The sequence below is a fragment of the Crotalus tigris genome, unplaced genomic scaffold, assembly GCF_016545835.1.
Source record: "Crotalus tigris isolate CLP2741 ecotype Arizona unplaced genomic scaffold, ASM1654583v1 scf7180000017666.27876245, whole genome shotgun sequence".
NCBI lineage: Eukaryota > Metazoa > Chordata > Lepidosauria > Squamata > Viperidae > Crotalus > Crotalus tigris.
Window position 1 is genome coordinate 5,471,290 of NW_024096551.1, and position 5,498 is coordinate 5,476,787.

Consider the following 5,498-nt stretch of genomic DNA (forward strand, 5'->3'; position numbering starts at 1 on the left):
CAACAATCTGGGTCCTCATTTTACCTACCCCGGAAGGATGGAAGGCTGAGTCAACATTGAGCCAGCGAGATTTGAACCGCTAACCTGCTGAACACAGTCAGCTAAAGTGGCCTGCAATACTGCACTCTAAATGCTGCGCCACCTCGGCTCATGGATTTATATGCCAAACTCTGCAATGTATCCTTTTCCTCCAGTTATTCCTAAACCTTTTGCATTCAGACTTTCTTCTAGTGTAATCTTAATGCATATAGCACACACAAAAATCCAAACAATAAAATGAATACAAATGAATAATGAAGACAAATCAATGAAATTTTGATAAAAGTGTGTTTATTATAACAGTGTATTTAAAAGTTTCTTCACACATTCGTTGGATACTGTCTGCACTTTCCCAGAGGAGGTACATTTCACAATTTCAGTACTAAATCCATAAATCCACAACTGCACAAATAAAAGTTGTTGTAGAATAATGAAATCTGTATAAAAATGTGTCATAAAAATGAAAAAAAATAAAAAAGATATAATATTGGATTCATTTATGAATAAATATGATCTGATCCCAAATAGAATTCACATACAATCTGGGGGTCAACATTAGCAATCACAAGGTCTACCGTATATGCCGGTGTATAAGACAACTTCCGGAAGTGCTAAACTTGGCGCCAAAGATGAGTTTAGCCGAGTCGTCTTATACACTGGAATACTGGTAGTTTCCGGCGTATAAGACGACGTTTTAGGAAGGCGACTCGGCGATAAAGACAGGGGTCGTCTTATATGCCGGGTCGCCTAATACGCCGGCATATACAGTAATGGTTCTTGTCCACAATATGTATATCTAAAAAAAGCTATCAATAGGACTCTGTATGTCATGTATTATTTATACAACCATAATAGTAGTTTTTCACACTTTAAATGTTATTCAAATTGCTTAGATTTCAACTTGCCAGCATGGTTGGTAAGGTATTATGGTTAGCACCAGGTGGGGAAAGATCACTGTAAATAGCTGAGTCAGGATTTGATTCAGTATTATTATCATAGTATTATCTCTAGCAGATTTACCGTATATCTGTTCAGTCTGAGTCTCATTACAGAAGCGATAGCTTCCACAGCTGTGGAGATGATTCTATAGATATATATGTTTTGTTTTTAAATTGTCTCTTCCACTAAGTATACAGGATAGTTTATAAGGATATCAACACAAGTGCGACCAAGATGATAAAAAGGAAAGCATGACCATTTAAAGCTACAGAATAAAATTGTTATGTATTGTGGTTAAATTACTTAGAAACTATTGGAAACGGTCAAACGGCTGCACCTGTTTAAGCTTCAGGTCTATATGTTAATTACCTTGTCTTTAAACGGGAAATACTGCTTTAATTCTATTGGCTGCCACCTAGTAGTGAGCTGTATAAATAGTTTGGGCTGCTTCTGTTGTGAACTGAATAAAGAGTTGTTGTTTGCACCATTCGCCTCGTCAATGCCTCACCAAACTAGAAACATAACAAAAATCACTATTGACAGCTAGTGCACTAAATACCCAACATATCGTAGATCTAGATAGACTCAAGTTCAGTTCCCAGCTGAGCTATGGACTGTGAGTCAGTAATCATTGTTCTTTCTACAGTACTTATCCCATAGCTTTTTGGATGATAAAAGAAAGAAAGAAAGAAAGAAGAAAGAAAATAATCTCATTTGTGATACAGCTAAACCAAATACATTTAAAAACATCCCACCAAATCAGTAGGAATGTAGCATATATGTTTTAGGTGAAAAGAAATAACCATATTGATCAATGACAGAGCAAAAATCCAGTATTCTTGTTCTCCCAACTTTAGCACCTGGCAGGTGGTACGCAACCCCTAGCCATGTGTAGTGGGGGAGGGAACCAGCTAAAGCAACATCGCACAGACCTGGAAGAGACCAGATGGAGCTTCAGAGCTCGGCAGAAGCCCCAGGATCTGCATGCGTAGCTACATGCTGATTGAAACTTCTGGCACACGCAGAAGAGAAAAGGAGGAAGAGGAGGCAGAGAGATGAGAAGCTACAAAAAGAGCAGGTTTTGGTGGGAGAGAAAAAAAAACACATGGAGAGAGAGAAGAGAAGAGAAGAGAAGAGAAGAGAAGAGGGTTTTGTTAGCGAAGCAGTGAGGAGAGAGCGAGGGGCTTTTGCAAGCAACGTGTGAGTGAATGGAGCAAGAGAGAACTTTTGTGAGCAACGTGTGTGTGGATGAGAGCAAGAGAGAAGCTTGTGTGAGCAACATGTGAGTGAATGAGAGCAAGCTAGAGGTTTTTGCTAGCAAAGAGTGAGGGGAGCCTGTGAGTGAAGGGTGAGAGAAAAAGGGAAAAGTGAGGGGGAGAAGGGAAAAAGAAAAGGCATAGACTCCTGAGTTCCACTGTTGCAGTAGGAAGGAAGCATTAACATTGAACCTCAACTTTTTACTTTTCCATAATATTATAAACAAGCCATTTCTGTAACAACAAATTAATCTAACCAGTAAAGCCAAAAATCCCCCCCCCTTTTTTTTAGTCATCAGGTTTTTGACACCTTGTTAAGCACTGGTGGTACTTGAATATTGTCATGTCCTAAAAGTGGTACAATCTATGAAAAGGTTGAAAAGCCCTGGCATAGGATATAATGTAATGAGCTCTTCCCCAATTACATCAAAATAAACCATCTTTATCAAAATCACTAACCAGAAAAGTATATAATTATGTAAAGAATTTATAGAACTTGAAAAGAAATACATTAAAAAAACCAATTAGAAATAAAATAAAATGGAGCAATGTAACATGAATTAGAAAGCTAAAGGAATAGTTTTAAAACCTATCATAACATTATAAAATTACTTTGCAAAAGTGTAAAAGAACACATAATTATAAAATAAAGGGGAAGAAAATGACATAAACTTGAGTAAAGTTGTCATATTATGTCCTTTGTTTTGAGCCAAATTGCATAATGTTTTTCCATCTGCTTCCTACTAATACAAACCCTGGAATGGAATCTGGCAACATTAAAAGTGACATCGTTATGGTTTGTGAGGAGAAATAAAAATTAGAACTTGATGGAAGTGCAGCAACAAATAAGACACAATTTCAATGTTTCCAAACAAACAGAGACAAGACTTTTCTAGTTATTTGGTATCTCCCAAGAGGGCTAAGGCAGTGTACAGTATTAGAATATACTAAGGTAAAGGTCTTACAATATTTTATAATAGGAAGATTATAATAACCAGACAAATGTTTACACATTTCCTCTTCCCTAAAACAAGGAAAGACGCTAGAATTATTTCTTCGAAATCAATAATCATTATTTACTTCTTACAATTTCTTTTAGCTTTGGTAACATCCCAAAGGGCAGGGCTGTTACAGATTGATCAATATCTTCTAATTTTAGATGGAACTGCCTCCAAAATTTAGAAGTCCCTGAACTTATTAGATTGTTTAAAAATGTTTCTTGCATTATGATGAAATTAAGAAAGTTATAATTGTGACGAACATTTAAGGCACAGCACATTCTGTTTGCCCTAGGGATTTTTAGACGTTTTTTCTATGTCATAATCCCAAACTTATTTCAAACCAGTTTTTTAACTATTCTGGAAGCAAGATGACCATCTACAGTAAATCATGTGGTAGTGCAAAACTGAAATGTTAACTCAGGATTAAGACCTACTGGATTCCTGCAGATCAATGCATCTTAGTTCTTAGGGACAAATGTTCGTCAAACTGTTGAAATTCGAATTCCTGTGCATACCACTTCTAGAATTCCTAGCCAGTAATAAAACTGGAATGAATGTTGCTGAAATTTAATATGAGGTTGAACATCTGAACAAATATACCTTGTTGACATTGCGATCAACTCCTAAGGATTCGATTGTTTTGCATTCCAGAAGGCTACATTTTACATTTTGTATACAATTTTGCCAAGATGGTGGCACTATTTGTAGTCTTGGTAGTTTCCATCAAATTTTCTGTTAATGCTGTAATCCTAGGATACATATTGTATCTCCTGTTTTGCTATGTGGTTATGGACTCCAGAACAATATGTCTACAATAATAGAAGTACTATATTCTCTTTTTTTGTGGATATTAGCTGGACCATTTTATCAAGAGAGGAAATATTCTAGTATGACAAGTGAGCAGTCTTCTTAGCATAATATTATATTCATGCCTTTTGCTTTGCCTTTTCTTCCACAGAGAGCATTTTCCTACCTTTTACTAGATAAGTCTGTTCATTTGGAAGATTATCAGCCTTTTGAATAATAGCTGTTGGAGAAAAAGTGGAAGCCACTATTTTGTGAATGCATCTATCTTTAATAAGATATAATAAAATAGATTACTTAAAAATAAAGAAAAATTAAATAAATGAAATGCACTTTTTGGGGTGTTAGAAGGGGAGTATACATAGGACAAAACCTCATAACTAACAAGTGAATTTTATTTACTATATTTTATTATTATACAAGCATAATGCAAAATCTATTTACAGTTAGTCTATTGTAGAGTGTTTATGTATTTCTATCTATATATGAAGTGACCAAGCACTAAATGGAGCAGTAGTTAAATGCAGTATTGCAGGCAAACTCTGTCCATAGCCTGGAGTTTGATCCTGATGGGGTTCAAAGTGACTCAGCCTTCCATCCTTCTAAGGTCAGTAATATGAGGACCAAGATTATTGGGGGCAATATGTTGACTCTGTAAACTGCCCACAGAGTGCTGTAAAACATTATGGAACAATGCTACTGCTTTTGATATTTAATAATGTACACTAATAAAATCTAGCTATATTAACAGAATTTTTAACCAACTTTTTTTCTCCCCCTTTATGTTTATTTGGATATCCATCTTCTTCTTTATAAAGTTTCAGTTTACTTGTGAATCATGTTTACATAAAACTTGCTTGGCAGATGTAAAGCTAAATTCAGTAGCTGCTCAAATAATTAACAAACTATATATATATATATATATATATACTGGTATCTTAATAGCTTAGAACAGCAATGGCGAAGCTATGGCACAGGTTCCAGAGGCAGCACTCAGATCCCTCTCTGTGGGCACACGTGCCATTGCCCCAGCCTTGCTTCCCCCCGTGACCCCCTCTGTCCTGCAGCCCTCCTGAAGAAGAGTCACCCCCAAGCATGGCCCACGGAGCAGCGCAGCCAAGGATATGGCAGCCAGGCAGCTTAGACAAGAATCTGCCCTCACACCCCATCGTGCAGTTAATGCTGCAGGGCGCGGGTAGAGGATGTGGCCACCATAGCGCTGCTGGGCTGCCAGGGTGATCTGCGGCGGGCCCTGGAGGCAGTGAGTGGTCCTGTGGGCAGGTGGGGTGGGGGATGGGGGACAGAGTGGGGGCGGGGGCGGTTTTTGGGCACTCAGTCTCTAAAAGGTTTGCCATCACTGGCTTAAAACCTTACCAGTTATTAAATCTTGTGATGAAGGTATAGGTCATTTCTTTATATATTTCTTTTCTTTATTATATTCCTTTTTTATCCTTTTCCA